General features: G+C 41.2%; 1 protein-coding gene across 1 annotated transcript in view; it reads right to left on the reverse strand.

Annotated features, from left to right (window-relative positions):
* Positions 1–9,447, reverse strand: part of LOC109465786 — a 25,158-nt gene extending 15,711 nt beyond the window's left edge. The window contains exon 1 of the mRNA XM_019763224.1: positions 9,413–9,447. The gene's annotated coding sequence lies outside the window, so the exon portion shown is untranslated. The remainder of the gene's footprint in view (positions 1–9,412) is intronic.
* Between the last annotated feature and the right edge of the window lie 3,331 nt (positions 9,448–12,778).

Here is a 12,778-nt window from a genome sequence, read left to right on the forward strand (position 1 = left end):
TTCACATAACCGCCTACAGCCTGACAAGCATTCCTGCTGAGAAATGTACATCTGAAGCTTCTATTCAGCTGAAAACGTTTCAATATTCATATATATTCTTCTCACCGCCAGCTTACAAAACCTGCCATTGTCATTCCTAGTGTTTGTCTCTCTCCATGTTGTGCTATGTATAGCTGCAACTGCGGTGCTGCCTGAAAAATAGGCTCTTCATCAAGCATGTTGGGATGTAGGTCTGACATGAATACTTGTGTTTTTATTTTTCTTCTTTGCTTGCCTTGCCACCCGCGTACTGATCAGACGTTTTTCACTACAATCCCTCCTACTTTTCAACCGTGCTGTGTTAAGCTGCAAGTATTGCTACCGAAAACTGTGCTATTCTTCAGGCAAGTGTAGCGGTATAGCTCTGTCGTCAGCATTTAAAGATCTTTAATCCTACATACTCTTCAACCGTGCTATGTTTAGCTGTAACTTACGCTACCTGAAAACTGTGCTATTCTTCATGCAAGTGTAACGATACAGACCTGTCATCAGCATTTGTAAATCTTATTAGAGTGATCGATGCCTGATTTACTCACCAACTGCACAGCAGTTTTTCACAACAATCCCTCCTATCTTGAACTGTGATATGTTTAGTTCCGACTGTCGCCACCTAAATAAATGCTATTAGTTTGGCAAGCTTAGTGATGTGTAGTTGTCATCAACACTTGTGAATCTTATTTTTCATGTTTATTTTCCCGGAGTCTTTTTTTTACTGTGTACTGCACAGCAGTTTTTCATCACATCCCTCTATGTTCAACTGCTCTAGTTTCATCTCCAACTGTTGCTACCTGGAAAACTACTATTAGTCAAACAAGCTTAGATACTTGGGCCTGTCTCCAACACTTGTGAATCTTATCTTTCATGTTCATTTGCTCGAAAACGTCCTTACTGTGTACTGCACGGCAGTTTGTCATCCCAATATATATTCCTCACATTTGCAGCTGAGCTATTTTCATCTGTGACTGTTGCTACCTGGAAAACTGCTATTATTTAAACAAGCTTAGATACTTGGGCCTGTCTCCAACACTTGCCAATCTTATTTTTCCTCTTTATTTCCTCGAAGTCTGCCTCACTCCATGCTACACTGCGATTTTTCACCTCAATCCCTCATATCTGTATCTGAGCTAGATGTACTGTTGCTGGCAAAATCCCGAATCCCTTCTTCCTGTCGTGCGACTTCCAGACGTCAAGTTTACAACCCCTGCCGTTTGTCTCTGCGCGATACCGGATACCCAGGATTGAGATAAGTTGAGGTAGAATCGGTAAGGCTTGCCGTTGAAAACTGCACCATTTTTCAAGGTCTCTCAGCAATGAAAAACCTTCCGACAAGCTTAGCTAGCTGGAGTTAAGAAATTACGTTTCTCTCAGTCAATTTCCTGCATAAAATCTTACACAGAACTTTGACAAGTTGCCAAATCCTGTCCTAATGATTGTCTGATTGTTTGCTGGCCCTCTCATGTTCCTGACTCATTGTAAAATAATGTTTCATCAGTTTATTTCGTCCATAAAATCACACACATGTACAGAACTCTACTTGCAAATTTCTGCCTTAGAACCAGATCCGAATCAGCATGTTACGAAACAACTCTAGCGACTATCCTGACCTTACTTTTACACCTAATTGCTTGATGACTCATCTCTCGTGTTCCTGACTTATTGTGAAATTATGTTCCTCTCGGTCCATTTCCTGCATAAAATCTCACAAAGAACTCTACTTGCAAATTTCTGTCCCAATTATCTGATACCGTGGGAGGCGCATTAAGGATACACAGATAAATCAGATCTGAATCAACGAAAGAACGTTACGAAAGAACGCTAACAACTATCTAATCTTGACCTCCTGCTGTACTTTAATTGCCTGGTGTAACTCAACGGTCTTTTGGATAAGCAGCAGGGAGCCAAAATCAAAATCACGGTATGGTCAGGTGGAGGACGATAAAACTAGATCCGAATCAACATGCTACGAAACAACGTTAACGACTTTATAATCTTGACTTTAATTGCCTTGTGTAACTCAGACGTCGTTTGGATAAGCAGCAGGGAGCCAAAATCACGGCATGGCGCGAGGCAGGAATACAGACGGGCGCTGAGCTATCCATTACTGTACCTTTAATCTCCAACTAGTCCAAGCAGATTCTAGGGTAGCACAAGACGGTATCAAATTGGCCTGGCAGTATCCATTGGCCAGAGAGGGTTCATACGCCACCCTCTCTGACAAATAGATACTGCCTGGCCAATTTGATACTGTACACTATTGTATCCAGATTTCTGTACCCTATATGTAACTATGGAGGTATGCCATTACCAACTTCAGGCGGACAAAAAAAGCTTCTTCTGGATTATAAAACTAGATAACTAAATACGCACGCTGATGTCATACATAAAACAAGGACTATGCAACTTTGTTAGGACTAAAGATTACCCTTTTACACTAGACTGCGTCATATCACTTAAGTCAGGGCTTGTATCGGTGTCATAATGTCCCCCGAATGTCTCATATACCCGCTAACACACTCAGTTCCCGGCAGTTTCAGTAAGTACCGAACCGTCACCTGATTGGTGGGGGTGGATCCCACTAACGAATGACGTCACCAATGACGTCAAACCCCCTTTGTTCTATGTCTTACGGCGTTTTTGTGGATGGCCTTATATGGTGGTTACTTAGGGTCAGTCGAAGGTTGGCTATGTCAAGAGATGGCGGTGAACGTTTGAATTGAAAGCCTGTAGATTGTAGGTTGGTGGGAAGCACTTGTCAGGGAGGGAATTCCAAAGCTTGGCCGTAGTACGGGGAAAGGAACTGTCACTGTAAAAAGATTTCGAAGAAGGAATTTGGACGGTGAAGTTGTGTGAGCTAGAAGAGAACCTAGTGGAGCCGTGTGGCGTAGCGGCAGAGTGCGCGACTCGGAACTAAGAGTCCCGGGTTCGAGTCCTGACATGCCACCAATCTTGTGCCCTTGGGAAAGGCACTTTACACGGCTTTCCTCACTTAGCTCAGGTGTAAATGAGTATTGTCCTGTCATGTATTTGTCCCCTGTGTTGGTGGCGGCATAAATATAAGTTGAGGAAACTTGAGTGTGTCGTCACCACGTCTGGTGATTACATATTGGAACAAAAAAAAACCTAGTGGAGCGCTTAAAAGTTCTGAGTGGGGGTTGCTGAGCTTGTGTGAAGGCTGTATTGATTTTGGTCCAGTTTCTTTGAAACGGTCTCACGGTGCTGCTTTCTGTAGAAATTCAGTGTTCCGGACGACCGAACACATTAAGGTAACGAGTGAAGGTTCCAACGGCTATGTACTGATCATGAGCACCAAGTCAGAACAAGAAAGAACAAGGAGTAGTCATGCCTTCAAGTACCAGAGTTATTAACCAAGGATTTAGGTATTCAAAAATGTCCAAAACTGTTTGACAAATGGATACGGCCTGGCCGTTTGATACTGTCTTTTGCGGCCACCGAACCATCTGCTTGGAGATTAGCCGATCCACTGCTTCTGTATGTGTCCCGCTTTTTTACCGAGCAAATGTGAAATGTTACGCACCTAATTCTTTAATGAACTCCTCTCGCAAAAACCCCAGGAACACAGAAACACACAGTTTTGCATACAGATAACCTGAGGCATTCAAGGCTTTAATATTCAGGCCACAGCAATTTAATTTTATGGATAACATCCTCTGCAGATTCAAAATCTAATGCGATAGGGCGAAAAAAACAAGGCGGGCCATAAAAACAAGATTCCTACATTTTCAAATTTTGACATCATAAACCATGTTAAACAAGAAAAGATTGTGCAAATTTACCACCAACTATTAGAACATTAATTTCTCACAGAAAGAACTTTGAAAAATAAAAGTTTCAAATCATTGCACAAATGATTTTGATTCAATGGGAACATCACATATACACAGCCACCCTGACATATAAAGGCAATAAAATACATCACTGCATCAAATCAAAGACAAAACAGAAACCCTGGAAACAAGGGAACACGCTGTTATCCATACAGATAGCCTGCGGCACTCGAGACTTTAATATTTACAGCAAATTTCTTTTCATCAGAACAAGAAGAGATGAAAGGATCAGAACCAATTAAGCTACACTTTGATGGATTCTGAAGCTGATTTGTTTTAATATGGTCGAACAGAAAAAGCCGGAGGCGATTTGTTAAAGGCACGCAATGCAGTTTTAGGGCTTGGAAATTTTTTTAAAGCCAATATTCTAGTCATTTATCTACATACTGAGTCGATCGCAATGTATATTGACCCTCATGGAACCAAAATTACCAAAATGTTGAAGGAAAATGGTCACTGGAAGGGTTAAACACACCATTCCAATGTATATTGACCCTCGTGGAGCAAAAATTACCAAAACTGGTCCTGGAAAGGCCTTGGGCTGACTTTTATAGGGTACCACCCAGAAAATAAAGGACTCGTCTTGTGGGCTTGTTTCTGCAGTTTTAAATACCCAAAGTATGAACTACTAATCCAAGTGTGCTAATGTGAAGCAGTATGTGTAAATATCCAAAAGATGGCCTTATTCAGAATACTTCCAGTTTTTGCTGCCCTGAAATCGCATTGGATGCTTTAACTTTACTTCCTTTTTGAATATTCAGTCACGAAGCAAAGCAGGAGAAATGTACAGCAGTGATGGTATCTAAGGGAAAATTCAAGGTTACGGTTATCACAGTGTTTACTGTATTTATGAAAACAGCATGCAGAGGATAAACAAGCAAAGATAGGGACAGATAACATTGAGACCAGTATCTTAGCCATTCGTCATTACGAAGGCCATACCAGGATAGAACCAGCCTTAAGCTTCATGTGCATGTTGGAACTCGTTGCCACCAAGCACAGTTGGGCCATCATCACTAGAAAGCTTCAAACAACTCCTGCAATTAAATGTGCAAAGATCAAGTGTAACAAGTCGTTCGGTGTAATGTAGCTAGCTGCCGCTGCGCCGCGTGCCCGCGAAGCTGGTGTGTTACGCCGAAGGGCGGTTATACCGGCTAATCCTAGCCTATACAGATACTTATATAATTATCGTATGTTTTTCCTGGCATAGATGTAACTAAAAAAACAGGTATAGATGTAGCTATATAGAAACCGTATTCTTAAGCATCAAACAGATAATTAACCCAACATGAAAGCACGCTGAATGAGTCTGGGTGATCTTTTTGTACTTAGCGTATGTTTTCTTGACAAAGATTTAACTAGAAAAACAGACATTGAAAAATCGTATTCTTTAACATCAAACAGATTAATTAAACCGAGATAAAAGCAGGATGAAGGAGTTCGGGTGATGAATTTTCAAAGCTGGTCCGTCGTCTTTGATCTGCTGTGAGTGAATCTTTGATCACAAGAGAACCATTACCGGTACAAGACAACTCGCGTACGCGCTTTAACGTTATTTTACAGACTGCAACAAAAAGATATTCATTACAACTAATGATGAAACGCAAAGGGATCGGGGTGTTTGCTGCAAACATAATGTGTGAGAGAAATTCAGATGATCATTAAAGGGAGGAAGACACGCACTTATGATTATAGCAAATTATCTACGAACCTTTCCAATTACAATTCAACAAAAAAATGTTTAAAAGATGGGAATTGAGAAACACTAAGACCTTGAAAGAAAGAAGGAATATACTCAAAATGCAAAGGCGAAATTATGTAAGAACATAACGATAACATTTGTCTTGCTTACTTCGTCTCTAGATCTACAGATTAGAAACAGCAAAAAATTGTCTTCGCGGTTTTCCATCTATGTAATCAGATACAATTATATTGGATGTTTTAGTCATATGGTACAACAGGAAGGAGAAGTCCCATCGGTATAGACTAAAGTGGTGCATTAACATGAAGTCTTACATGCAGTGTAAGTCAACTCTGTCAGAATGATATACGTATTCCTGTGGGCATATATGTATATATATGTATGCACCTCTCTTCTTCATGATTACATGCGTCTGTCTCATGTTATTTTCAAACCTTAATGGGTAATTATATGTAAGATTCAAAAAGCCCATTTAAGAAGATAAATGTGGAGCTTTGTATTATCGCAAGCGTCTGTCTCAAGCAAGTCTCGCCTAAAATCGGCAGGGACACTTACACTGTTTAAAAAGATCTACAGTCAAGAATATATGGATACCGGACACTAATATTGAAAGGCCAACTTGTTACGTTACTTCTATATTATTTGATTTGATTTGATTAATCATATTTCGTTACTTTGATTAGCTAACTCCACTTTTGGTTAATTATCTACTTTTGGTTGACAAACCTTTTGACCTATCATTATGATTTGATAACTGAATGATTATGATTGCTTCTATGCTGCCTTGTTTCATTTTGGTTGTATAATGAGTTAGCTACGATTTTCGATCGTTTTGTTCACGATGAGTTTATCTATTTTAATTGACCTGTGTTTGGTTCTTCTTTTATCTTAATTATTATGTAATGTAATTTTATGTTGGGGTTATCCCCCCAGGAATCTTTGAAAACCGCCATACAGGCGACATGTATATCCTGGATAAATAAATAAACAAACAAACAAGTTATTTTTAACTTTTAACTGTCTCTTCTTATTTTCAGACCATTGGTTTTAATGGGAAATTATATGTAAGATTAAAAAAAAGCCTGTTTAAGAAGCTAGATGTCTCAAGTAAGTTATTTTTAAACCTTTCGTTCCTTCATAAGTTCTTAACATTGATAATGGCCATTTAAAAACGTATATTAACTATTGCCTACAGTGAACTGGTAACCACTACTGCATAAAGATCACTTGGCCATTGTGACCAGTTTTTGTGGTCCCTTATAGATAATTTACCCCTGTGGGCACCCCCTGTATAAATATGACCGAAAATAAAATTAGAAATAATAAATAAATAACGGCCGATTACATTCTACCGGAAACAAGCTATGAATATCATCATGAGGTTTCATCAGAAATACGGAAACTACATTATCGGTTTTTGATCCGATTCCGCCCAAAGTATTCTCTTCTGGGAGAGTTTTCTTAATAATTGATGTTCGGCCATTTTGTCGGGCGGGAATCTTTGACACTGATGGACGCAGAGATTATAGCCTCGCCCCAGGCTGCATGAAGGGTTGTTTTTATACAGTATACAGTTACAGTTTATTACGAAAATCAGCCTCGCAACATGAGATACATGTACAAGCTGAATAGAACTGATTTTTTTATACTTTTATGTGGAATAACATCAACCCACATAAAAAAAAAAAAGAAAACTGAAGAGCTCATAGCATTGTCCCCAGGCTAAGCGAAGGGACATTTTATCTATACAGTATACACTTACAGTTTATTACGAAAATCAGCCACGCAGTATGGGGTACATGTACAACAAGCTGAAATAAACTGATTTGTACATAACAAGCTGAAATAAACTGATTTGTACATAACAAGCTGAAATAAACTGATTTGTACATAACAAGCTGAAATAAACTGATTTGTACATTCGTATGTGGAAAAACATCAACTTATAACTTACATACAAAAAAGAAAATTCAAGCAGCGCTGTACAAAATGTTCGCGTTTGAGTGCTGAGTATTTTAATACACTCATGCTTTTTTAACATATAATTAAGAACATGGCATCCAAAACGAAACAAAACATAAGAATAGTATGTATCAATGCAATCAGAGACGGCAGACTTCACATATCTGCTTTCCGGCGCTTACAAAAGCGCCCGAAAAAAGGGTACGAGGCTATAGGCAACACGCCTTCCACCGGCCGGCACAGCTAGCGCGGCTAAAACCTGACCCTGGGCGGGCCTGAGTGTTTCTATCCTCTCCAGACAGCAGACAAATCTTCCCACACCTCTAAAACATCTCCACTTATACTGCCGGCTCACAAATTCGCTCCTCGGGGCTTGTCTTACAAAAAAGAAAATTCAAGCAGCACTATACAAAATCTTAGCGTTTGTGTGTTAAGCATTCTCGGTAGAGCTTGGTACCGAGGCTAGGTTTCCTGCTGTAATTTAAGTGGTGAAGGATTTTTTTTTTTTTTGCTTCAAACTGTTTTGACTCCTCCTGTATTCGCCCTGCACCCGGCCAGCACAGCTAAGACAGCCTGAGCCTGTCTCCAGACCGCCCACAAATCTTCCCACACCTCTAAAACGTCTCCACTTAATGCTGGCTCGCAAATTCGCTCCTTGGGGCTTGTCTTAAGCCGCGATCCGGTCTTACAAGCCGTTTTCGTAAGACGCCTTGAGTGCTCGCTTGTTTCGTGGAAAGCTGCGGTCACCCCGCGCGAAGGCGTGCGAACTACACGGACCTGTTGACTGTGACAAAGCGGATAGACAGGAGCGGATTGTAGCCTCCACCATGCCTTTCTACGGGAATACGGATCGTAGAATTCGACCCAAAAAAAGACAGTAAAATTGGCCAGGGGAGTCCGGGCTCGGGGAGGTACTAGTAGTTTCCCTCCGAAGCGGCCAGTCAAACCTACAAGGCGGGCAAACTCCCCTGGCAAATATTCTCCTATATATATCCTGCGTAGTTAGTCTGGTATGGACTAAGCGGATTGCATGGGGAGCTGAGAGAGAGATTAGTGTTGACCTTAATCTAAATAGGATCAGTATTTTGCGATATTTTTGCATCTGCTTCCTTCCTGTTGTATCTTTATATTGAGAATTTGACCATGCTCGAGCTCGGTTTCTAGATATTTTAACCATATCCAGAACCTTACCTAGCTGGCGCAAATCTACGTCCTTCGATTCACGTAGACTACACACACATTTTGGTGGTTATAAGATAGTAAGAAATTGGCCGGGCAGTATGCCAATATCTAATACGCCATAGGCTTGGCTTGCGAGAGAAAGATGCTGGTAGAAAACCGAAAATCCGATAAATACGACATAGAAAAATACCTAAAAATAAGCTGAAGCCAGTATGAAATTGGCAAGGCAGTATCAAATTGAGCAGTATTGCAATTGGGCAAACAGTGCAAAATCCAATACTGAACTATTTAACTGGCGAATGAAACCCACATCGATACAGAATAGAAATCCCGACAAAAACGCCTAAAAAGACGCTACAAATACGCCAGAGCCTAAACTAAGCCTATGCTTGTAAAGTATACCTGCGGCACAGATATGCGAATACCGGCCCCACCTGTTGCCAGTACAGCTAACATCCCTCCAAAGGCTTAGCCAGATTTTTCACCTGCCTCAATCTCTCCGACTCCCAAATCGGATCACCTTAATTAAGCGGATTAACTCAATACGATGATCAGAACAGATTGATTTTTTTACGGCCACTGAATTTTCTACACGCTAAAAATCTTGCTCTACACCTGTAAGGTGGACGTAAGGTTGGTATTTACTTAACGACGTTGGTAATTATTATAAGGAGGGTCTTACCTGTCGGCGGAACGTCTTCTGTGGTGTAAGGAAAACGAGAAGGAGTCTTGAGTCGTGTTGAGGAGTCTTGAAGATCCGAACCTGACGTCTTCTGTCTTCTGTGAGTGCGGCAGGGCTAAGACTCCGCTCGGTGTGACGTCACGATACGTCACGGCCACGTCACTGCGCTGCTCATGAATATGTAATGAGGGAAGGTGGAGTGACTTAATGAAAGAAACTGCTTTAGTCAATACAAAAAAAAAAACAACTTCGCAGCACCAGTGCTGAATTGCTATTGCGGTTTCTGTACACAAATACGTCGTTCAAATATCATCAGGACTTACGTACTGTACATTAAAAATGAGAACTAAGAACAGGTCTAAATCCTGGAAGGTCACTGATAGTAGTCGACTTAAAAATCTATTATAACATTAACATTAACATTAACTGTCATTTAGCAGACGAACACAATAAGGTAGTGTGATGTTTTGAAATACAGGCGACAACAAGGTTTTCAGAGATTATCGTGCCTAGAACAGGCAGTTCTATGCATGGATGGGTTTGAGTTAGAATCAAGTTCGGTTCTGGATAGTCTCTATCATATCCAGAACCGTTCCTAGCTAGATCAATATCTGAATGGGTTAGGATCAGACATGGTTCTGGATAGTCTCTATTGTATCCAGAACCTTTATTATGCAGTTCTATTCCTGAATGGGTTATGGTTAGGATCAGGCATGGTTCTGGATAGTTTCTACGCATCCAAGAACGTGGCCGCAGACGTTCTGACCTACGTTAGACCTCACCAAACATGTCCCTTTGGCTGTGCTATGCTCGGTTTTCAAGTGTCCCGAGCTTCCCTGTAATTTTACCTCACCGTTGGCAGAGTTGGCGATGTTCAGATTCCTCTACATACTCCACACGACGACCAATTCTACGGTGTATACGCTCTAAACTCATCCAGGGCGCCATGTTGTTTACTACTACCACTAGAGTAAAACTAGCGTCTTCTTTGTAGCAAAATTACCGAAAGTTGCAAATTTTGTGGCGTTTTCGGTAATTTTGCTACAAAAGAGAACCTAATCCAGACGCTTCTTTTGAAGTTGAATATGAGGGCTATCAATGATTTCTTACAGACTAAGCTGTTTATTAGCAATTTGTTTAAGAAATTGAATAATTGTGCAATTTGATTCTCACGCAAGAATGCACAGAAAAAAACAGGATATTAGAAGATGCATATGATCTTAAAAAGGATAACTTCCTTGCACTTAAAATAGACTCGTTACATCCGACCAACTCCAGTCATTATAAATAATCGAGGAACATCATTATATTGTAACGCTAGACTGACTACGAAAACAGACAATTCTAAGAAATATCTACTATAGTACTATTTATAATTACTGACGAATTTTCCCTTTCTCGCATCCACGTAGCCCGTCTGGGATCCGTTTATGATTCAGACTCAAAATATCAAAGACAAATTCGGAGCGCTGGCTTCCGCTGAATTAAACATCCAACCGTATCATTTAGCGTAAAAACAGGGACTACAAAGAAGTAACGGAAGGCAATCTGTTAGAGATCCGGTGTCAATCCATAAACATGGCTCCGAAACATCAGAGCAGAACGTCCGCCAGAAAGCTGACTTCCCTGCTGTACGTTTGAAGTAATCTACAAACAGATCTTCTGGTAGCTACAAGCAGAATTTCTAGGCCAGGGCGTCCCAGTGTGGCGCTGGGAAAGGAAGGAAGAGCAGGGAAAAAAGGAGAAAAGGGAGGTCAAGCAATGACTTAGAAGAGATCAGTCGAACTGGATCTTTCTGTAGCTCTGAGACAGAATTTCTGGGCCAGGGCGTCCCAAAGGTTGGCGCTTGAAATAAAGGAAGAGCAGGAAGAAAGGAAGATAGGAGGCTGAGGAATGACTTGGAAAAGGACAGTCAGGTGGGACCTTGCACAGATGGGTTGTGGATGGAGGGGAGGGGGCACAAAAGATAACTAGCAACAAATAATAGAGTGTGGAAGACATTAATAGCCCGCCTGGGTACTAAGCATTGTAATGCAGCGAAGATGATAATTATGTGAAGATCAGCAGAGCAGAGAAAAGTATCTAACCAAGGAGCTTCAACGTCCTTGATCCAACACGCCAATGCACGATAAAAACGCTTAAAGGGACATCAAAAATAAGCGGAAGCCTAAATCTCTGCTTGGAGAGTTCAACTGATGTAGAGACCCTATAGGCTGAGATTTACAGTCGCCTGTGAAGTTCTATAAAGCCTTAAGCTTGTGTGTGTGAAAAGTAGTAAAAAAGTAATCTCTAAGCAGATCATACTGTAGTAAAAAGTAATCTCTAAGCAGATCATACGGTGGCAAGGCAGCATCCATTGGCCAGAGGAGTGTCCGATATATATACTGTCTGGCCAATGGATACTGCCTCAGTGGCCAATTTGATACTGTCTTTTGCGGCCACCGAAAGACCATGCTTGGACATTAGTAAACAGAGCCTCTTGGTTTGATATAACATCAATAGCGGCTTGTGAAGAAGTCCTGTAAAGCCTTGTGTTTGTGTAATCTGCAGTAAACAGAGCCGGGCGGACCGGAGTGGCCATTAGCTTTTATGTCTGACAGCACGGTCGGCTGGACAGAAGTACCGCCGTGCTGTAGGTAAGCCGCCGCCGGGATCATGTTAGGATAATCACTATGGAATCAGGGTTAATGTGTGTGTGGGGGGGGAGAAAGATACAGAGGAAAGGAGAGGGAAGAACAAAAAAAAAAAAACGGGCAAAAGAGGAAAGTTGTCAGAAGTGCCGATGCTGTAGGTAAGCAGACGACGGGATGTTAGGATAATCACTATGGCCCAGGGCGGGAGGAGTGAGGGGGGGGGGGGAGGAGGAGTGAGAGAGAGAGAGTGACGAGGGAACGAAAGAAAGAAATGGAAAGGGCCAAAGAAGAAACAAGGAAGAACAAAAGAAAAAACGTACAGAGGAGGGGAGTGCTTGGAATTCGAAGACAAATACGCCTTGTTACAATGTACAGATGACTACTGAGGCAGGGGTTAATTCTGGGGTGAAGAGATGATGGAATGAATTGAGACAAGAGAGAGAAGGATGGAAGAAAATGAGAAGAACAAAACTGAAAAATCAGAAAGAACAGTTAAGTGGTGAAAAGTGCCAGGTTACGTTAAGGGTCACCACCAGGTCAGCGGATGGTAGTTGGGGTTAATTGGTGAAGTAGACGGAGAGAAAAAATGAGAATTTTGGCAGCGGTACACATTAATTATGTAAAGACTACTGGAGAACACGCTACAGTAATACTGATGGGTGATCTGACTGATATAAGGGAGAGAGAGAGAGAGACATAGAGAGAGAGAAAGAGAGGGAGAGAGAAAGAAAGA

The sequence above is a fragment of the Branchiostoma belcheri genome, unplaced genomic scaffold (genome assembly GCF_001625305.1).
Source record: "Branchiostoma belcheri isolate BF01 breed outbred unplaced genomic scaffold, Haploidv18h27 scaffold158, whole genome shotgun sequence".
Lineage (NCBI taxonomy): Eukaryota > Metazoa > Chordata > Leptocardii > Amphioxiformes > Branchiostomatidae > Branchiostoma > Branchiostoma belcheri.